This window comes from Pinus tabuliformis, chromosome 8 (genome assembly GCF_031772625.1).
Source record: "Pinus tabuliformis cultivar Carrire ecotype Pingquan chromosome 8, CPIR1, whole genome shotgun sequence".
In the NCBI taxonomy this organism is placed as follows: Eukaryota; Viridiplantae; Streptophyta; class Pinopsida; order Pinales; family Pinaceae; genus Pinus; species Pinus tabuliformis.
This window is the reverse complement of record NC_142294.1, coordinates 913,833,265-913,857,397: the sequence shown is the minus strand read 5'-3', so window position 1 is coordinate 913,857,397 and position 24,133 is coordinate 913,833,265. Positions and strand designations below refer to the sequence as shown.

At 37.6% G+C, this 24,133-nt stretch overlaps 1 pseudogene; it reads right to left on the bottom strand.

Annotated features, from left to right (window-relative positions):
- Positions 1 to 24,133, bottom strand: part of LOC149238506 (uncharacterized) — a 94,220-nt pseudogene that overhangs the window by 62,191 nt on the left and 7,896 nt on the right.

The window sequence follows — 24,133 nt, the reverse complement described above, 5'->3', positions numbered from 1 at the left end:
CTGTATCACCCAGGGCTTTCCACTCTAACTCTCTGTGTGGGTCATTCAGAGGTGGGACATTTAATGCTACTGGTGTTTCCATTGTTAAATAGTACTCTGAGTTGTACAAGGATTTGCTCTACTGGACAAAGCAACACAGAGGGGTATTTTTTGCTAGAGTGAGGCAATTTGCAAGGAAAGAACTGGGTAAAATTGTGGCGAGAACAATCGAAATGCTCCAAAGAGATATAAATGAGCAAGCGCTGGGACTAGTACCAATGTTTTCTCGGCGAATTAGTGCAGCTCAGGTTTCAAGTCCACGAATGCACAGACTGACTGTGAGTTTATGAAAACTTGGCTAAGTGCGGACTTTGCAGGTGAATTTCGACCCTACAACTGAAATGAATGCTGGTCGCCAGGGATTTGCTGGCAAACACACTGTTTTTCACTCTTTCTAAGCTAGCTTTGGTGAATTATGCAGGAAACTAGTTACGGAGGGGAAACTTGAATAAATACCTGGTAAAGCTTTGGCAATGGTGACTAATGCAGGTGAATTTGTAGGCGCCCACGGTCTCCAAGTCGAAATTTGCAGGTTGGCGACGAAATGGTCGTAATATGCATGCAGAGCGGAGCAATAGTTCTTTTTCCAAAAATGACAAAAACTACGATTTTTCGCGAAAATATGGACTTTTTGGGTTATTGGCACTTTTTATGGATGATGTCAGCATGATGTCATCAGGTGGGGTCGGGTACGAAAGGGTGATGTGGCGGCCTATGAGTGGTCCACGGGGACTTGTGAGGTGGCGGACAGGTCGGAGCAGTGGCGGGCCGGGCGCTGACACGGTGCTGAGTGGTTATGACATGGGCGTGACGTAGCGATGATGAGGACGTGACAGGATAAGCGGTAAACAATAAGCGGTAAGTGGTTTGCTCGGACCGCTCTAGATACGGTCGCGGTATTGTTAGAGGGTGGCCCGATAAGATTTGGGGGCGATGCGTGGCGAAGGCATGACGTCACCCTCTGACAGTTTCTCGGGAGGTAATGTGCGGCCATCGGGGCCGACCCGATATGGATATGGGCCGTCGGATGGGAAAGCCCAGATCTGACGGTCGATGGGTGAATAAGATGGCAGGACAATACGGCAGCGGGCGGGGCATATTTTATAGTTTTTCTGGAAATGTGCGCCCAGGCGGAACCTTTAGACTTTGGCGGATTTTATGGGTTTTTCAATGCTTTTTGTAAAAGTGCGCATTTGCAAATAGACTTTGGATAAAACGGAAAAATGGGTTTATTTGGTGTTTTATGTGTTGAAATGCGCATTACAACAAACTTAGGATAAGGGGTAAAAGTGGGTTTTTAGAGGGCTTTTTGCAAGTAGAGTGGGTAAATGATTTCAAAGGGTTGTAAAGGGAAAAGGGGTACAGCTTAGGTTATCAAACTAACCAGAGGTCAATTTAATCCCTGACTTCATACAACCACATGCAAGCAGACTTTATTCCTGCATGATTTTCCAATATTCAAGCATATGGCTATAATGCCAAGGGGGAGGGAATATGTACCTATTTGGGATTTGTTCTATAGGATTATCCTAATAATAGGGGAAAGGGAGTATAGGGAGTTAAATAAATAGGAAATTAGGAGTTAATATGAGTGGAAGAGGTGGATGAAGGGGGAAAGACACTAAGTTTTATATGGAATCAACTTAGTTCAGGAAGTAGATCAAAATGAAAAGAATTTTACACAAGAAATGTGGCTTTTAAAGAAACAAGAATCAACAAAAGAGTTTGACTTCTTTCATGAACATTGGTAGTGTTAGGATGTTAGCAATGAATGTGATGGGGGATAATCTAGAAGTTAGACATGCTTCATTGAGTTGCTGCAAAAACTGCTGAATAAGAGACCTGCACTGGCACCATGTTTTTCCTTTGGTTGGGCCAGTGACATAAAGGAAACCATGCTTCTGTGCCCCATCTACCTACCCACTCTATTTCCTAGCATTTTTTGTTACTCCAAGGAGGGTGCACTTAGACTTGCAAAACCCTCATGTGCCTTTTCTTTTCCTTTGGCTTTTTCTTTTGATTTTCTATCTACAACTAACCTTATTACCTCCAAGGCCCCAGATTAAGCAGTTGGGAACCTTAATTCTCTACCTAACTACTAGCCTGCCAAGATTAAACAGTTTGGACAGGCTTCTTTCTCTATTCTAATGACAAGAAATTAAAACATGGCATGATCCAGATTAGGCTGTAGGACCATCCATCCAAAATTCAGTCAACATCAAGCTATGTACACATATTGCATTCTCTTGGAAATATGGGATCTTTGCATCACCAAAGAAGAGCATATTTGGAACTTTCTTTGCCAATCATGAAATATGAAACCTATTGGTATAGGTATCTAACAGTGGCTCCACATGGGGATTGTTTTTCCATTTGAAAGACCAAGAACAGTAGGTCAGAATGCCTTGGCCCCTGACTTCTTTTTACCAAAACTTGGAGTTTTCCTCCTTGAAATCTCAAAATTGTGCCCTTTCCATCTTGGTAGATCTCTGAACTTATTTGTCTTCTGCTGATAACTTACAAAACTTGGGAAGCTGCCTTTTATACATGTTAACAGAAAGTAATATATACACCCTATAATGTACAAGGGAAAGTCAAACTATATACATGGGAAGTAGTCAAAATAGTGCTTCAACATCCTGCCATTCACAGGACCTTCATCCAAGTCAGTTTCATCCAGATTTTTTAGGAAGTAAGTATTGTTTCCTTGCACTGCTTGGATAACAAATGGTCCTCTCCAAAGGGAATCAAATTTTCCATGTTTTCCTTTATCTTCCCTTCTTGCATCCCACTTGAGGACTTTGTCACCCATGTTGAAATCTTCAACCTTAGTTCTTCTATCAAAAGCTTTCTTTAACTTTTCTTGTACAACTTGAACTCTGTTGTAAACTTGGTCTCTAGTTTGCTGCAAACATATTATTTGATTGATCCTTCTTTGCATGTCATTGGGCTCGGCTTGACTTTCTTGAAGAAGTTTCATGACAGGGATCCCTAAGGATGAAGGGAATTTGGCTTCTAATCCATAGACCAATTCATATGGGCTGACCCCTATGGATATCTTGGTTGTTAGTCTATCTTCCCATAAGGCATTCACAAGTTTCTTATGCCAATTCTTCTTATTTTCTTCCAACACCTTCTTTATGATGTTTACAAGGCTTTTATTTGATGATTCAGCTAGGCCATTTCCTTGAGGGTAGTATGCAGTGGAATGGCCCAAAGTAATATGAAATCTGTGGCAGAAGTTCACCATCTTCTTGGATCTAAAAGCGGCAGCATTGTCTGTTATAACCTTGTCAGGACAGCCAAATCTAGAAAGAATATTAGTCTCCAGAAACTGAATGATAGTAGAATCATTTGCCTGCCTACATGGAACAACTTCAATCCATTTAGTAAAGTAATCTGTGGCTGTTAGAATCCATCTATGTTGGCCCGAGGATGAAGGATGAATTTCCCCAATGAAGTCCAGGCCCCATTGCTGAAAGGGCTTCTCTGTTGCAATAGGCCTCAAAGGAAGGGGCAGTAATTTTCTCTTTCCCTCAAATACTTGACACTTGTGACATGAAGTGGTAAATTTTTTAACATCAGAGAACAGAGTAGGCCAATAGTAGCCTGCTCTTAGTATCTTGTCCACAGTGGACTTCCAGTACAAATGTCCACCACAATCACCTGCATGAAATTCTTTCATAACATTATCAGTTTCATCCATATTCAAACAGTTCAGTAGTATACCTTCATGATTTTTCCATAGTAAATTACCATCTATAACACAGAATTTTGAAGCTTTCATTTTTAGAAATCAAGATTTGGTTCTGGACAATCCTGGGGGAGCACACAGGTTTTGCAATATATAACAGATATCAGAATACCACTGGGATTGTTCAAAGGCTGCATTGATCTTTGGAGTTGCCAGCTCCAGTTCATTGTCCAGTTGGTTAATGTCCAAGGCTTGAAAATTTGTTTCAGACATTAATTTTGCCAAACCTTGCCCTTTTATCAGTTTTGTAGGTCTTATCTCAATATCAAATTCTAAAATGTTGGCAATCCATTTTCCTCTTCTGCCTTCTAAGTTTTCTTGAGTGAGTATGTCTTTCACAATGGGACTTGGTACATAAGCTATAACATGGGAGTACAGGATATAGATCCTGAAGTATTTGATGGCTTTGACCAAAGCATAAGCTTGTTTTTCCATGATCTGATATTTCAGAGGTGCATCTCTAAGAGCTCTACTAAAGAAAGCAATAGGTTTCTCATTTCCTTGGTCATCTTTCTGCAATAAGACAGTAGCAATGGTATGCTGGGAGGCAAAAGAGAAAATGATAAACTCTTTGTCAAATTGAGGATTTGTTAAGACTGGAGTTTGGGTAAGGGCCAATTTGATACCTTCAAAAGCTTGATTTGCTTCTACTGTCCACTTTACTTTTGAATCCTTTTTTAGCATGTTGTTTAGTAATCTGATTAATTCTACTAAGTTTGGGATAAACCTCCTTAGAAAGTTGATCTTTCCCAAAAAGGCTTGTAATTCTTTGATGTTTCTTGGATGGGGCATTTGCAAGATGGCCTGTATTCTGTCTGGGTCAATTCTAATGCCATCCTTAGAAATGATGTGACCTAACAACTTACCTTCTTCCAAACCAAATAGAGACTTCTTAGGATTTAAGGAAATCCCATATTTTCTACATGTTATGAATATCTGCCTCAAGTGTTTCAGATGTTCTTGGTCAGATTTTGAGAAAGGTGTGAGGTCATCTAAGTAAATGATAAGAAAGTCATGGATTTCTTTAGCAAAAGCAATTTCCATTGCTCTTTGAAATGTAGCTCCTGCATTTTTCAATCCAAAAGGCATTTTAACATATTTGAAAGTTCCCCATGGGCTTGTGAATGTTGTTTTATCTTGATCATCAGGGTGGACTAGGATCTGATTGAAGCCTAAGAATCCATCAAGTAATGATATTCTTGAAGCCCCCACCACTCTTTGGAGAATGTGGTCCATTTTAGGTAAGGGATAATTGTCTTTGAGGGATACTTGGTTTAAATTCCTTAGATCAACGCAAAGCCTAATCTCACCGGTTTTCTTTCTTGTGGGCACCAAATTTGAAATCCAGTCTGAGAACCTGATTGGGGCTATAATACCAGCTTTAAACATTTTTTGTACCTCTTTTTCAATTGAAGGGAGAAGCATAGGATTGATCCTTCTCAATTTTTGCTTGAATGGCTTTTGATTAGGCTTGAGAGGGATGGTGTGTTGGATAACAGAGGTGTCATAGGATTTCAAATCCTCATAACTCCATGCAAACACATCTTGGAACTCTTTAAAGAGGTCAATGTATTTAGGCTTCTGGTCAGGAGGTAAAGATGCAGACAATTTTATTATTTTGGGTTTTTCAGGAGTCCCAATGTTGCATTCTTCAATGGCAGCATTGAGGGGCTGCATTTTCGGTTTTCTAGGGACATCATTTGAATCAAAAATGTCCTCCAATGGAGTTAGGCCTGTTGGCAGAAAGTTATCCTTTAGCTCTATGATTTCAGCCTCTGTACCAGCTATTTCATCCAAATGCAGTTGTTCAAGTTCTTGTATTTGTTGCTTGTCAAAGCTTGTTGAACAAAGCATTTGACTTGCTGTTTTGGGTGATATAGCTATTTGGTCCTATTCACTCAATGGTTGTATGTCTTTTACAGAATCAACATCAATGTTCAAACCTGAAAATTCGTGCTGCAAGGTTAAGAAATTATTTATCTGTGTGTCATCCTCAAATACTTGCCAGTCTTTAACATTGTTTGGGACAGAGGGTCTGTGTTTTATCTCGGCTGTAAAACAATGGTTAGGTTCAAAAGGAAATTTGCATGTACTAGCAAATGTGGCTAAACTGTGTGCATGAAGATTGTGGGCTCTAGCTATCTTGGTTATCTGAAATTCAGTGAAAGTTTTAAGCATTTCAATAGCAGCAGACCTATATGACCTTAGTCTTTTGTCATTGGTGACAAAATTGCCTTTCACTTGTTGGATAATAAGGTCTGAATCTCCCATGATTGAAAGTTTTGTGGCCTCTAATGATTTTACTAGTTTGAGGCCTAGCAAAAGAGCCTCATATTCTGCCATATTGTTGGTGCATCTGAAATTAAGCCTATAGGCCCGACCTTGTGCATGATTGCTTTGTTTGTTATGAATCCACGCTCCAGCTCCTGCCCCTAATTTGTTGACTGATCCATCAAACTCAAGAAACCATAAGATCTCCTGTTTTAAGGGATTTTCAACATCCTTTCTGTAACTTGGGATTATCAGTTGGAGTTCTTGTCTTTCATCTGGTTTATCTTTTAGGACTGACTCATCAATTGGTTTCTCAATCTTGGTTTCTTGGGGACTCGGTTGCTTACCCTCATGCATATTTTGTTCAAGTGTGACCGATTTATTATCACTCTCAGGACTTGTATCATCATTGAACAGAATAAAGGAATCCATATCTGAATGGACTGCATAAATGGGGAAATTTTGAGGCTTTTCTTCACTACTCACCATGTATTTCATAAGTGACTCTCTATATAGCCTCTTGGGTTGACCAAAGACTGAGATGGTGGCATATGACATGTCTAATTGCAGGGAACCTTGGAGTTTAGCCCCCCACGATCTTGATAACAGCTTTCCATATTTGGGTGGGATATCAGCAACTACAACATCCATTAAGATTGTTTTGTTTGGATACTGGACAAGGGATACACATAGATCTTTTATCAAACCTAAACACTTAACTTGGCTAGAGTCAAATGAAAATAGGTCCTTATATGGTCTTGTAATGTCTAGGTTAAGTCTCTCCATTACTGATTTAGACATAAGGTTATGAGAGGCGCCTAAATCAAACATTGCATTGTGTAATATCTTATCATGAACATGCAAGCTGACATAAAAAGGTAAGATCCCTGTAACTGCTGTCTTTCCATCAACCTCTGGACCGAAAAGTAGTTCTGGGGCATCATCCAACACATTGACATCATCTTTATTATGGGTAAGTTGAAGGGACTTTTGATTTGTTGTTTGTAAATGTCATGCTTGGCTAGCTCTGAAAGAGGAATGGCTATCTTCAATTTGCCAATTTCAGCTTCTAAGTCAAAGGGTTTTTCCGATTGGACCTTGGTATTGTGGTTGACAAACCTTTCTTTGTTGTACAAATTTTCTTCTTGGTTTTCACTCTGATCTTGAGGCTTGTCCTTTTTACTCATCTTTTGGGAAGTAATGCTTGGATTAGGCTGCAAGGGTGATGTAGCCATTGATTGTTGATTTGGGGAAGATGCTTGAGTTATTTCTTCAACTGTTACTTCATTTGTAATTGAATCAATTTTGTCAATTGGCTCTGTGACAATGGTTTTCTTAGGCAGTGGAGTGTCCTTTGTTTTCTCAGGTTGTGTCACATTTATAGTTCTGCTCCTTAGCTTGTATTGCTTATGAACTTCATAAACAGCTGTGTCATAGCCTTGTTTAAAGTCGAATGACTCACTTGACTTGGTTTGGAACTGCTTAATGTCATCATCCTTATGATCTTCTTGACTCAGAAAAACTTGTTGATCATCATTCAGGCCCATTAGGTTAATGTGGGTGTCATCTATCTGTTCATTAGAAGTGGATGCTTCTGTATAATTTTCTTGGAACGGAGGTCTAATCTCTGGTTCAGAATTCGCTTTACCAACATTAGGATTTTGGTTTCTTCTGAAATTGGGATTCCTAATAGGATTATTCTGTGGTGCTTCCCATGATGACTTCCTTTCAACTGATTCTACTCTGTCACCTAATCTCTGCATACCAGTGATTATTGCATCCAGTTTTTGATCCGAGCCTGAAGGCTCTTCCTTAAAGGTAGTCTTTCTCTTAGTTCTTGTCCTATTTCTCTTGGCTATTAAGTTAGCTTCTACACTTACTGCTATATCTTGCATTTCAGCTAAAGTTCGGGGAGCGCTTTCCCTTAATTGATATGCCATATCTGAATCAAACCCATCAGGAAAGGTATATAGGGCCAGATCAGGTGGGGGTCTAAGATTTTGGGGAATAGCATTGTAGACATTGTTAAACCGAGCACAGTAGTCCAGGACAGTTTCTTGGGGACCTATTTTAATTGTATTGTATTCGGATAAAATATGAAGTGGATCCTTCTTCTTCTCCCATCTGTTGATAAATTTTTGATAGAGGGCTTCAGGGTCAGCTATTGAGTTTGCTGTAAGTGACCTAAACCATGTTCTTACATCCCCTGTTAGGCTTTGCACAAAAATTTTCATTCTAACCCCATCATCATCTATTTCATAGTTTTCAAAGTAGTCCTGCATTTTCTTAGTATGTTGAAGGGCTGGATAAGAGCCAGTACCATCAAAGTATGAGATCTTGCTTTGGTACTCTTGAGGCATAGGAGCTGGATTGGCCGGTAACTGCAGTGGGGCATATCTATTAGCCATGTTTGGTGGGACAATAGGGAAAACAGGGATGAATGGGACAAGTGGAGGAAGTGGGATGAAAGGGGTGTGTGTAGTTGATGGAGTGGTTGAAAGGATACCTTGTGAAGTGGATGAAGAGCTAGGAGATTGTGGGCCAGTTGTATGAGGATGTAGAGAAGCCTTAGCAGGGGTTGGAATGTCGGTTTGGAGACCTACTTCAGAACTTGAATCTGATAAAGTCCCTTCTGATTTGTGTCTTTTGAGGATTCTTGCAATCAAGTTTGGATTTTGAAACTCAGGTGATGGATCAGGATCTGGGTTTGATCTTGTGTAACGAGTTTTCTTCTTAGGAGCCAGCTTCTATAACTTTCTTTATGAGAATTTCTAAGGAGGTAGTGATCTTTTGACAAGGACTGATCAGTTATAGCACAACTATATGAAAACTAATACTGAATAAAGATTGACTGAGGTAGCTTTTATATACTCCTGCAAATGCAAAGCAGAGGCAGTTTCTAAGGCTATCTGGCTGTCACTCAGGCTTTATCTACAGCATTAAGAATCAGATAGGAGATTGCAAAGTTCATCCAGGTCCCCAGTGGAGTCGCCATTTATGTTAACACCCAGGTTGTTCCCTTTGACTCCTAAGGGAATACGGCCAGGGTAACCACTAACCAAGCTTTGGATCATAGGTTCTAGCCAACCTGTAATCAGAGAGGGCTCTCTCTTTGACTGTTTAACTTTGTTCTTAAGAATCTTAGGCTAGATATGAGGTGGGGGTTTGGTTTGAAAATTTTGGTTGAATGATGTCTTTCAGTACTTAAGGTGATATCTTCAGACAGTTTTAGACCATTGGGCAATGGAGTATGTGGTTACAGGTTGTTTGAAGTGTTGAGTGGGATTGTTGAAACAACAGGGCCATTTAAATATTTCATGAGACAAACTTGAAATTGTAATGATGAAATATGTTCAACCAGTGGAAGGCAATTAAGAAATTTCCACTAAGTTGGTGATGTGAGAAAGAGATGTATTGACCAGGAGCAGGTTTGAATTCCTGAACAATAATCACTGTGAAAGGTATAGTTTGGAAGTGCAACAATTAAGAATCACACTCTTGTAACTATAACTGAGGAAAACATACATAATAGCTTAGATTGAGTTCAGGGTATTCTATGAATAAATCCTGAAACTATTCTTTTTCTTTGCCATTAAACTGTGAAACACAAAACATGAATGGATTATGAAGGAAATAACAAACATGACGAACAGGTTAAAGAAACTTATTGTTCCATGAAATACGCAGGAATCCTGTAGCATTCAGCAAGCACACCAAAACGCATCAGACAACATAGAACTTTGGAAATTCCATCAGCTTTGTTTTATTAAAACTCTGAACATTTACAGCATAGTATCTCCTGAAGAGAAAATCAATAACCCCTGCAAGCTTCTGCGAGGGGGAATATATACAATCGGTTATAAAAAAATATCTGAACCGCTGAGTCACTTGATAAATAAATACGCTCACCAACTTTACAGAATAGTAGATAAGGAAGTTATTGCTGCTCTAAATACAGAATGAATACTCTTTAATTCTGTCAGAAGTTCGTTGACCTTTGGGAGGCTACTGAGTCGGTTGAGCGTTCTGCCTTAATGCTGAATGATGTGTCTTTATGGCTTTGTCATGCTGTAGCTTTCTCAGCCCTATCATCTGATAATCTGTATCACCCAGGGCTTTCCACTCTAACTCTCTGTGTGGGGCATTCAGAGGTGGGACATTTAATGCTACTGGTGTTTCCATTGTTAAATAGTACTCTGAGTTGTACAAGGATTTGCTCTACTGGACAAAGCAACACAGAGGGGTATTTTTTGCAAGAGTGAGGCAATTTGCAAGGAAAGAACTGGGTAAATTGTGGCGAGAACAATCGAAATGCTCCAAAGAGAGATAAATGAGCAAGTGTTGGGACTAGTACCACTGTTTTCTCGGTGAATTAGTGCAGCTCAGGTTTCAAGTCCACGAATGCGCGGACTGACTGTGAGTTTATGAAAACTTGGCTAAGTGCAGACTTTGCAGGTGAATTTCGACCCTACAACTGAAATGAATGTTGGTCGCCGGGGATTTGCTGGCAAACACACTGTTTTTCACTCTTTCTAAGCTAGCTTTGGTGAATTATGCACGAAACTAGGTGCGGAGGGGAAACTTGAATAAATACTTGGTAAAGCTTTGGAAATGGTGACTAATGCAGGTGAATTTGCAGGCGCCCACGGTCTCCAAGTCGAAATTTGCAGGTTGGCGACGAAATGGTCGTAATATGCATGCAGAGCGGAGCAATAGTTCTTTTTCCAAAAATGACAAAAGCTACGATTTTTGGCGAAAATATGGACTTTTTGGGTTATGGACTTTTTGGGTTATGGAATTTTTGGGTCGAGTACGGAAGGGTGACGTGGCGGCCTGTGAGTGGTCCACGGGGACTGGTGAGGTGGCGGACAGGTCGGAGCAGTGGCGGGCCGGGCGCTGACACGATGCTGAGTGGTTATGACATGGGCATGACGTAGCGATGATGAGGACGTGACGGGATAAGCGGTAAGTGGTTTGCTCGGACCGCTCTGGATACGGTCGCGATATTGTCAGAGGGTGGCCCGATAAGATTTGGGGGCGACGCGTGGCGAAGGCCTGACGTCACCCTCTGACAGTTTCTCAGGAGGTAACGTGCGGCCATCGTGGCCGACCCGATATGGATATGGGCCGTCAGATGGGAAAGCCCAGATCCGATGGTCGATGGGTGAATAAGATGGCAGGACAATACGGCAGCGGGTGGGGCATATTTTATAGTTTTTCTGGAAATGTGCGCCCAGGTGGAAACTTTAGACTTTGGCAGATTTTATGGGTTTTTCAATGCTTTTTGTAAAACTGCGCATTTGCAAATAGACTTTGGATAAAATGGAAAAATGGGTTTATTTGGTGTTTTATGTGTTGAAATGCGCATTACAGCAAACTTAGGATAAGGGGTAAAAGTGGGTTTTTAGAGGGCTTTTTGCAAGTAGAGTGGGTAAATGATTTCAAAGGGTTGTAAAGGGAAAAGGGGTACAACTTAGGTTATCAAACTGACCAGAGGTCAATTTAATCCCTGACTTCATACAACCACATGCAAGCAGACTTTATTCCTGCATGATTTTCCAATATTCAAGCATATGGCTATAATGCCAAGGGGGAGGGAATATGTACCTATTTGGGATTTGTTCTATAGGATTATCCTAATAATAGGGGAAAGGGAGTATAGGGAGTTAAATAAATAGGAAATTAGGAGTTAATATGAGTGGAAGAGGTGGATGAAGGGGGAAAGACACTAAGTTTTATATGGAATCAACTTAGTTCAGGAAGTAGATCAAAATGAAAAGAATTTTACACAAGAAATGTGGCTTTTAAAGAAACAAGAATCAACAAAAGAGTTTGACTTCTTTCATGAACATAGGTAGTGTTGGGATGTTAGCAATGAATATGATGGGGGATAATCTGGAAGTTAGACATGCTTCATTGAGTTGCTGCAAAAACTGCTGAATAAGAGACCTGCACTGGCACCATGTTTTTCCTTTGGTTGGGCCAGTGACATAAAGGAAACCATGCTTCTGTGCCCCATCTACCTACCCACTCTATTGCCTAGCATTTTTTGTTACTCCAAGGAGGGTGCAATTAGACTTGCAAAACCCTCATGTGCCTTCTCTTTTCCTTTGGCTTTTTCTTTTGATTTTCTATCTACAACTAACCTTATTACCTCCAAGGCCCCAGATTAAGCAGTTGGGAACCTTAATTCTCTACCTAACTACTAGCCTGCCAAGATTAGACAGTTTGGACATGCTTCTTTCTCTATTCTAATGACAAGAAATTAAAACATGGCATGATCCAGATTAGGCTGTAGGACCATCCATCCAAAATTCAGTCAACATCAAGCTATGTACACATATTGCATTCTCTTGGAAATATGGGATCTTTGCATCACCAAAGCAGAGCATATTTGGAACTTTCTTTGCCAATCATGAAATATGAAACCTATTGGTATAGGTATCTAACACCTAATATAAGACCAACTTAGCTTGTCATAAGCTTTCGCTAGGTCCAGCTAAATGATCATACCAGCTTGTTTATAGCTTTTGAGAGAGTGTACCACCTCATGCACTTGGATGATGTTATTGAGGATTTGTCTTCCTTCCACATAGCCGGTTTGCTCCTCTGAGATGAGAGATGGTAAAAGGGGCTTGAGTCTATTGGTGATCACCTTGGAAATAATTTTATACACCACATTGTTACACTAAAAAATGTCACCATGACTATTTACAGTTAGTATGGCTCTATCGACAGCCATGCTATCCTCTTAGGCAAGTCTTATGCCTCTGCTCTCCATGTCAAACTCCAAAAAGAGAGAAAGTCTTTATAAAATGTATTTATCTTTGGGTACGCAGGTTCTCTCAACCTTACCTGCGGGTACGCACCCAATGTTCACAAAAGCTGCGTCTTTGGACGCTCTGTATGTAAAGTGGCTGGTGCGTCCCCCTGTAAAGGTCAAAATGCGTAAGTTTCATCTTTAAAAAGTTACTTGTGGTCATTTCTAGAGCATTCTAGAAGGTTGTTCGACGTGTATTGAGCGCCTCCAGATGGTTCATGTACCCCTACCAAAGAGGAACTTATCCCATCAATAAGGGAGCTATCCCATCCAAAGAGGGGATTATCCCATTGATGGTGGACCTGATTAACTTCCTCTTGAGCACTATAAATACAGGCATTGGGCCAGAAGGAGGAGAGGTTGGAAGCTATACATTTCTAAGGGTAGATGCTGCTGGAATTAGGACTCCCATTTAGAAGCTTGTGAGGAGAGATTGCCATCTTTGCTTGTTCTATTTGGAAGTGGGTGAGCTTTGTCAAAGTAAAGGATAACTCTTGATGGACCCTGGGAGGGACTTGCACAACACCAAGGCTCAGGTTGTATTTGTTCCTTTTGTTACCTATTAATGCAAATGAGTCCATTCTTCTCAATAACTTGTTATTTATGAGTTGTTTCATGTACTCCTTGGTCTATGTGTTAAATATGTTTTATTCTATGAGATTATCAAGTGCTATTTAATCGTTTGATTGTTAGTGGATGCAGGTTTCAAAATGAAGGAGGAGCTCATCCGGATCAGCGAGGCTGGACTGCTACAACAGCGTGGGACTACAGGTAGGATCTAAACACTTGATTTCTTATATAGTAAATGCATGTTTAGAGAAGGATTGTTCTTGTTTGTCTTGTTTGTCACTAGAGAGTCTTAGGCTCCTAGGGAGGTTGGTTGTGTCCGCACTATCGACTCTTTCCGCCTGACACACATTGCATAAAGTTATGGGTCTAAAACCATCTAGAGTCATGGCTTTTTCCTATTTTGGGATCAAAGCTATGAAGGAAGCATTAAAAGCATTTAGAACCTTTTTGGATCTTCTTGAGTCTTCCATCACCTCAAGGATATCCTGTTTGACTGTTTTCCAGTAGGCTTTGAAGAAGTCTACATTGAACCCATCCAGGTTTGGAACTTTTCCATTTTGCATTTCATTGATCACTTCACTGACCTCCTCTTCTGACACTGGCCTGTTAAGATTGTGGTTGTCCTCTCTGGTAACCAACTGAGGGATATACTGAGTGAAATGGTTGATGAACCTAGATCTATCCTCCAAAGGCTCCTCTTCTATACTGAGGAAATGTTGTACAAGGATATATTCCATGTCTTTTTCAGAGACGAGTTCTCTCCCTTGAGAATATTTGAGCTTTGTGATTATGTTGTGTGCCCTGTGATCCATGGTGGATTTATGAAAGAACTCTGTGTTTCTTTCTCCCTCTCTAATCCACTGTATCCTTGATTTCTATCTCTAGAAAATCTCCCCTTGCAAGCACTGATCTTACCATTCTTCCTGCAAAGAATCAGCTAGCTTTTTCCACTCCTTAGCAAAGCCCTCTATGATGCTGATCTGATTGATCTCCTGGGGTTTCTACTCAGCTTCTATTTTGGCTTTGAACATATTGCCAAATTCCTTTTTGCTCCAATCTTTAAGCCTAGATTTGATATGTTTAAGTGTTTGTTGGAGCAGGAACATTCTAGTGCCTTGAATGTTTAGATCCTCTCTCCACCATTTGTCAATATTATTGGTGAATTCAGGGTGAGAGAGCCAGGCATTTTCAAACTCTAAAGGTCTGTTTCTTGGTGTACCCACAAAAGTGGCTTCCAGCTATACATGCTAATGGCCCGAACCTCCAAAGGGAATAATAGAAGTTGTCATGGTAGGGCCTGAGAGAAAGAGGTCCTCTGAAATCATAAATCTATCTAGTTTAGAGGCGACTTGTGAATCCCCTCCCCTCTTGTTGTTCTAGGTGAAGGTCCCATTTATTTTTTTAGTGTCCACTAACCCCATGTTCATTATGAAGTTCTGGAAGGCCATGGAATCTCTACCTAGCTGTATGATACTGCCTTTTTTCTCTGTAAGAGATCTTATCATACTGAAATCTCCTGCAACGATCCAGGGCATATTAGGGTGTCTTTCTCTTAGTTCCTCAAGGGAGGTGAGAAGCTTGAGTTTGTCTTCTTGCTTTTGAGGTCCATAGACATTTGTGATCGTGTATACCTCCTTATCACCTAAAGGTTGACATACCAAAGAAAGATAGTTCCTGGATGCTTCAGCATCCAGGATTCCAAATTTCTGGGGATCCCATAGTGTGATAATCCCCCGCTGAGTTTTTTTCTTTAACATCTAGATAATCATACTTGATTAGCCATTTATTATGAATTTCTTTATTCTTATCCATTGAACATTTTTTCTCCCGAATAAAAACCATATCTGGTTTTTCTATTATTGAGATTTCTTTGTTTCCTTCTATTTCCTATGCCTCTAATATTCCAGGTTGTGAGCTTCATTAAGAAAGGTTTGTAAAGGAATAACTGGTGAGATCTTTCATCTTACTTGAGTTAATCAATAGTTTCCCACATTCGTTCAACAACTCATTCTATCTTTTTCTTCCTCTTTTCTTGCCTGGGATCTTTGGATATTGTGCTTGTGTCTCCTCCATCATAAAGATTCTGGTAGCCAATAATCCAGAGGAAGGGAGTATAGTCTGATCCATACTGGTACCAATGTCAACGTCTCACATTTCGGGACAAGTTCATCATCCATGGCCACATGTAGAGGCCTGCCGCAGCATAGAAATATGGTCCTCCTTCGAACACTCTGTCTTAATCCTCTAGGCTTGTAAATACTACTATGAAGAAGCCCTTAGATCCCAGATGAAGGTGTATTTCCCCCTTTGGCTTCCAGTGGCTCCTTATCCATATGTGCAGTGCCCTCTCCATCAGCCATATCCCCATGAATTTGCATATGACTGCATATTCCGTCATATGATCCCTATGCACTTGTATCGTTGGGTCGCTTATGATGACCTGAGGAATGATGTTCGAATTGGGTTTGCAGAACCCAGTTGTCCTTATGGAAGTAGGTTTTTTACTGCTACCCACTTTTTCCTTCTCCTTACTAGATTCCTGTTGATCCCCTTCCTGTTCATGAGGTTTTTTCTTCCCAGTATTTCTGTGTTTCTTGCCTCTATTGCCTTCTCCAGAGGTTTCTTGAAACATTGCTTTCCCATGTCCTTGCTTCTATTCGTAACTACTTGACTATAGGAGGGAGCAGCACTCCCCCTTGTGTGTCCCTCCATGGTGCCCAACGTCAAAAACCTAACGCCAACCCTAGATCAAGTTGTAGAGCTCACTTTTTCATTCAACTAGATGCCAATCACCCTGCACTCTAGTCTTTTTAATTATTGTTCATCATGCAATTAAATTTAATATTTGGTCAAGTTTAATCTAAGTTTTACTCAATGGTCTCATGAATATGTGTAGGACAACTAGAATCAATTGGGACGTTGAATTGGAACAACTATTGGAAGAAAATATCTCAAAATGGTAACATTACATTTAGCATTCATTTATTCATTATTGTTAATAAGCATTTTTTTTATTACCAAATATTGAAAATATGTCCATTTATTCACTTTGTAATTTCACTTGCTTAAACTTGTTCCCTTATTTCATATTTTCTATTACATAGCTAAGATTTAAATATGAAAAAATTGTGATTAAACAGGTATAACAAACAAATTTTTATCCCCCTCAGGGGATTCCTCCAAATATAACATCATTGCATCGACTTGATTTCCATTCTTTTATAGCCCATCTACTTTAGTATATAACTTTCGAAACATATGCAAACTAAATCACCATCATTATTCACCTTTGTAATAACCAGACTTTATATATTGATGATTTCATCATTTGTGTAGCTTTAAGTTTCTATTTAAATTCACTACAAGATTTATTAAGTTAGAAAACAAATGTGTGACTAGAAGTTATAGCTTGCATATACTTTGCATGTAATTTTTTAAACAACCAGACGATTCTCAAGTTGACAATTGATATTGGCATTTAGTTGTTTTCAATAAGAAATTAAATAAACCAACATGTGGATTAAGTGCATTTTGAGTTGGTTTGAGGTGTAAATGTAGATAAAGGTTCTATAGCCCTCCCAATAAATCAAGCTATTATTCTTGGAGACTTTTCTCTCTCCTTTTGTCTCTTATTATATGTTGTTATGTGGGTGAATATTTCTCTTAAGTATATTGCTTCACTTTAGATCTAGGGTTTATATTGTTGATGAGATTGAGTTCTCATCAGTTTCTATCAAAGCAATGGTCCAATCCTACTATTCTCTTTTTAATTCCTTTGTCTATAGTGCCCTACCTATAAATATTTACAGCAATGACAAGAAACATAGATTTTATTTCTTGGCTAACACCCCACCCAGGCAACAAGTCACACCTTCAAATTCATTGTGTGGTTATTGAGGGAATCCTCCCATCCACACACAATAGTTTGAAGTTCTTGTAATGTTTCTAGGGTTACCTTAAGGCTTCCATCATACCCTAGATGAAAGATAACCTATCCATGGATCTTAGAATTTCGATAAAATATGGTCCAATGTGTAGTCAATTAGATATAGTAGGGAAACCACTAGCCTTATATAGGCTCTCTTGATTATAGAACTACATTTAGTCGATAGCTCTCAAACATGGTGAATTTTTTAGATAATCAATCCATCCACAAACCCCATCAATAGATGGGATTCACTATGTACAACGTTGAAAAATAATTTATACCCATCATGATATAGACAACTTCCATGTGTTAACAACTAATGATGCACTAGAATCAAGGAAAAATAATTTAGCAGTACATATCCCTATAAAACAAACTTAAGATTCATCTTTAGGTCCAAGAATTAGACAATGTACTCTTCTTAAAATTAAAATATGGATTGGTACCAGTTTATCATCATGAACTATTTTTATTTGACAACTTGAGTATGGATCAAACCTTCCAATGTGATTTTTCCATTAAAAAAAAATCTCTTTTTGGAACCCTCTAACCCTAACCCTAATTCTCTTACCTTACACAAACAACCTCTACCAAACCCTGACTCGCTCCCATGGTGTACACATCATAAATTATGCAAACATTTTGCAATCAACTATAAAAGCCACTACTCCCCTCCCATACCACAAAATACACATAGTCCTCCCCTCGTTCTTATTCCCCAATATTTATTTGCGTCTATAACACAACTCTTCACTGAAAATTATCAAATCAAATAGGAAATAACCACTCTTATGATGGATAGTGGCAGCCAATGCAATCTCATTTCTGCAAGCCTCATCTAACATCTCTAGATTCCCACCCATCCACATCCCTCACCCTATCACATTACTAGGGTTTAGTCCATCAACTCTCACATTTTGGTTGATAAACACTATCGAGTTACATTTTCTATTATATCTTTTCATGATACTATTGATTTTAATATTACCCCTCTTGACTATTGTGACCTCATGTTGGGAATACCCTACCAACAACAATGTCATGTTGTGTATGATGCCCACCACCCAACAAACCAATTATTTAAAGACTAAAAGAAATATAAGCTATCATCCCTTCCTATAGTCCCTCCTCCTCTAATATCTTTCTAAAAATAGATTTTCTATGTTACTTTACACAATGACATTTCTATTTACTTTGTTTTTCTACCCAAGTCTCATAATACCGTATAGTCAACTTCACCAGCAATGTAACCTTTGTTAGATAAATTCATAAACATTTTGAAGCCCCAATAGGACTACCACTATCCAAATACATACAGTACTCTATTGAATCAATTCCCAAGTCTCTCCTCCGAAATTCCCTATCTTATCATGTCACCTCTTGCATTGAGGTCACTGAAGTGCAAATTTATCTCAAAACTCTGCTTAAATCGAGACATATCCAATCCAATAATTCCCCCGTAGACTCCAAACCTTCATTATTCCAAAGCAATAATTGTAGGAATGGTGTCTCATCATAAACTATATATCCCTTAATAAAATGGTTGTAAAAACATGATATCCTCTTCCTCAGATTGATGATCTACTAGACCAACTTTAGGAACTTAAATATTTCACCAAATCGGACCTCATAGCAGGCTATCATCAAGTCCATATGTTAGCATGGGACACCTAGAATATAGAATTCAATACTTTTGAGTTTTATAAATGGTTAGAGGTGCCATTTTGGCTCACTAACACCCCAACCACCTTCATGATATTTCCACACTTGGGGTTTTTTATTATTATATCTTTGGATGACATTTTAATTTTTAGAAAGACATGGGATGAAAATATGCCTTATTTCAACACTACATTTGGCTTTTTGAGGATGCATCATATTCAACTCAAGGAAAAAATCATTTTTTCGATAGACCATAGCACCCAATTTTGGTTTTGAGGTGTCTTAGGAAGAAATTTTCCTAGATCCATCAAATATTTACGCCATTGTCAACTGGACACTCCATCATCCACAACTACACTTAAAAATTTCATGTAGAGAAGTATCAATTAAAAAAAATAAAAATAAAAATAAAAATCCACACTTTTCATATGCCACTTGTCCATTGTACTAGCTATCTCACCAACGATTATATAGTTGGTCCAAAATAATATAAAACTATTTCATGAAACCTAGGCAAGGAATATGCTTAGATCTATTATGATGCCTTCTAGACCTACAATTATCTTTTGAAATTGAATAAGATATGTCTCAATATGTTATAAGCATTGTACTTGAACAAAGAGGTCATGCCATGGCATATCATTCTGAACACTACTAGAAGCCAAGATGAATTATAACACTTATGACTTGAGGAGTCCGAGACATTGGTATAAGTTTTAAGATAATGGTGCCATTACATATTAGTGAAAGAGACCATTTTAAACATAAATCATCACCCACTTATATTTTAAATTTCCAATAACGTTTTTAGGCGTAGTGGCATTTCAAATGGTCATCCTAAATATAGTAGTTTCACTTTGCATTAAATATAATAATCCTCAAACCATATGGTATACATGCTCAACTAACCCACCATTTAGGTATTCAATCTTCTACATGTGACTTGTGTAGCATATGGATAATGGAAGCACATGTATTTGATACATTTAGTGTTCGGAAAAGTGTGGCATAATCTTCATCATGCTATAGAAATCAACCAGATTGTAGCAACCCCGGTGAAAATTCCATGTAATAAAAGTTAAAAAATAATAACCACAGATGATGGGACACTTATTCCAAGATGAATGTTGGGAAAAATCCTAGTGATGGGGATCACTTGTGACTATTTATGGCTAAGGAAATTGGCAAAGGCAATGGCTAAGCCTTTGCAATGGAAAAATGGAATTTTTGGCACATTTATTTATGAAAATAATGGAAATTAGGATAAAAAGGAGGAGAAAGGTCACAGGTTGCATGTGAGGAGGAAATTGAAGGAAAATAATGGAAAATGAAGAAAATAGAGGCCTCATTCATAAAAATGCTTCTAAAAATCATTTGGTAACCTTTTGTGAGTTTAGTTTTGGAGCTCTCTCATTATTCTCTCTCTCTTTCATACTCTTAGAGACTTAGAGTTTTCTTGGAGCACTCTTGGTGAGTGTGGAATACTTGGATTCTCGGAGGAAGAAGACAAAGAGTAGGAAATCGAAAGAAGGCATCAAGCAAGGAAAATTTTAAGAACCTCCCTAAATTTATGTGTATAATAAACATGCGAATCCCAATAATACATAGGAAAAATGGAAGGCTGTTTTATTAATAATATAATATGTATATACACTTTTTTTGGTGAATCTCTCACCAAAATATATTATCTTGTAAAAAAATGGTGAATCACGAAGAAATCCGAGGGTTGTTGCAGTTGCTTGGCACAAAGAGGATATTCAAGAAGAAACTATAAAATAACTTGACTACATTGTTGGAGAATCATAAGAGCTTAACTAGTTACCATCAAACATGCCACTCTAGTGACTAAATCGTACAAATACGGAACCAACAGTTTCCACCTAACAATTTATTTCAGAAGTGATAGTGCAATGATAATTGAGATACTCTCTAAATTTATAAATAGTGGACGTTGGAGAAGCATCTTTAATGGATCATTTGAGATGGTTGTATTTGCATGTATCAAAAGCATAACAAGTAAATCAATAGAAGACTGTATTAAGGCACTGTCACTCTTTCCTGATGTTAGGACCATTTAAAATCTGAGGTAATATTGCTACTGTGAATATCAATAGATGGAAGGGGAAGTCTTAATAGTCAAACCAAACATTTCACAAAATTTGATATAACTCCTTCATACCTAGATTTGAGACAATGCCATAGTAGTTCTATAAAAGGGTCTAACATCACTATTAAATATTAATCACTCTTAGCTACTTTTAGTTTTTTCATATGGTTCTCAAGAAGTCTCAGTGCAAACACTAAAATTAGATACCTATTGGGTGTATCTAGCTTATAATTAGTAGGTCCCTTCATTGAATTTTTATATGAGTCCAATGATATTGAAGATGTTAGGCTAGGTTTAATAAACAAAGCAGTCTTCCTACCCATATTCTCTTCCTCCATACCATCCTCAATCAATCCATATACAAAAAAAAAATAAACTCGTCTGACTTAATGATGCATTATCCTGGAGATTGGTTGCTAAATAGTGTAACATGGAATCAACCTTAACATTTTCTTTTGGTGTAAGTGTTCTATGAAGGTTGCATCTAACATTTACCAACAATGTACTAACATGCATAGACAAAGTAATACTCTGAGGAATTAACTGCAAACTTTCAAAAGATTTGGTACTCCTTGTCTCCTTCACTTTGAAGGCAATTTTTTCAACTTCCTTTTCTTCAACGACTTCTCCCATGATATCATTTTCTGCAACTTCTAGAAGTTGTTGCACACAATAATCAATATTTCCAATGTCTAGGGAAGATGAAACTTTCGATAAGACAAGGGGACAAAAAAAATAATATGTATATATACATATTAATTATATATAATGTATACCTTAGTCAAAGTCAAATTCATGTTCACTAGGTTTGTCATTGCCAATATCAATCCAAGGAAAAATCAAATTGTTATTAATTTAATATGGCAAAACTATGCCCACAAGGATTTGGATTGACGGTGAATAGATGCACTATTAAGACACTCAGTCACCAATTCAAATCCCCCATGGATGTTTGGCGCAAAAAATTATATAATAAGCAAGAAACATAACTGCCCCAGATAACTAGATTGGTTAAGAGAAACATGCTCCGAAACAAAAACAAGGGTCAAATGTGCAAAGCAGAAACAACTTAATCCACCTATCTATTTGGTTATAGTGGTTCCTCATACTCAAGGTGAAAACCACAACATAGTGAAAAATTCCTTCAAGATGCAAAGACATTGAGGTTCGTGCCTTGATTTTTTTGCTTCCTCTTAGAACTAAATAGATCCCAAGCTTAAGATGGATCCATCATAAGAAAGAATCTTCCCTTTTTTGTCATTTGGAACATTATGCATACACTCATGCATGGACACACAAAGTAATGAACATATCCCCCATATAGGTTGTAGAATATACCTCTTGTAGCCATTAGGACTAAAACCAATCAAAAAATCTACTTGACATAAATTGAGCACCCCCCAACAGCTCAGGCAGCAGCATGGTATTCACCCATTGGATGAAGACTTTGTATTATAACTAGAAATTTCCCCAAAAGGTGCAAAGAAAGGCCAATAGGATTCTCAAATGAAAAAATTGTACTTTGGTTTCCATAATCAAGAAAATAATAAGTGAACTTTGGTTTGGAATATTCAATTTTGGATGATGCAATTGTCTTTGAGCTTCACATTGACTATTGTGTATCACCAATTTTTTTAATAAAATGGTGGTCATATATCTGAGGGGAGTGTAGTTAATGAAAATAGTGAAGGCAGGAAATCATATCTCTAGGTTTTCATAGTACATCATAATGCAAAATAACACATAAAAGATTATATCCATGAGATTTATAATGCAAAATAACACATAAAAGATTATATCCATGAGTTTGACAATCTTATGGACATCTGAACAAGTTTTGCCAACATACATTTACTTCTCTTGTTTTTCTCTTTTGGTCATTCTCTATGTTAAATGTAATGAATTTTCCAAGGAGACATCTAGTTTCTATTTTTTGGGCAGATGCTCCTTCCTGTCCCATTTTTGTGACAAATGGAAACTAATACATCATAAAGCACATATGCATGTAATCTTTCTACATTTTCTATAATACAATGTCTTAGCTTTGAGTAATCTTTTGTAACAAGTATTGGCAGTACCTCATTTGTGTCTAGCATTTTGCTTGTACAAATGTTAAACACAAAATAATACCAGGTTAAGTTCTATCTGCAGCCTCAATACACTCAAGCATATGTAAATGTTATTATATATGTTTTCCCAAATTTCCAAAAAAATAGTGTTCCTATTATATATAGATATTTAAAAATTAAATTAAAAAATTATATTTTTAAACTGGGTCATTGCTTAATTTCTGGGATTCCAAAGAAAGATGACACACTTTAGTTAAGCATTATAGAACTAACACATCTGGATGCTTCATCCTATTCCAATGATGGCGATGACTACAATTTTTTTATTTCAAAATTGTAAATAAAAATAAGAACTTATCTATTTTTCCTATACATTAAAAGATATATCAATATTAATAATAAAATAAATACAATAAATCTTAAGTCATTTAAATTATATTTTTTATTTAATTGAAATAAAAATAAAAACATATCTATCAAACTGAATATTATATAATAAAATAAATACAATAAATCTTAATTCATTTAAACTATATTTTTAATTTATATTAAAATGTTGTTTACATTAAAATTAAAATCTCCTTCCTATAACCAAAAAAATTATGTACATTCCAACAAATTAAATGTTGAAAATATCATAGTTTAAGTATTCAATTTTTTTCTACTTTTGTCATGTTAGAGATTCCTTTTTATAGGTTTCAAAGAGTTTTATATTGAATAACAAACTTAATTTTTAATTAAAAATTTGAAATACCTTTTCCTTTATAAGATTGATAAGCTTCCACTAAAATCAAATCAACTATGACATCAAACTATATTTATATTTAAATAACTAAGTAAACTGTTGAACAAAGTTCCAATACTTGTCATTTTCAATGAATCAATACCTTAACTATTTTTTTTAATCAGCGCT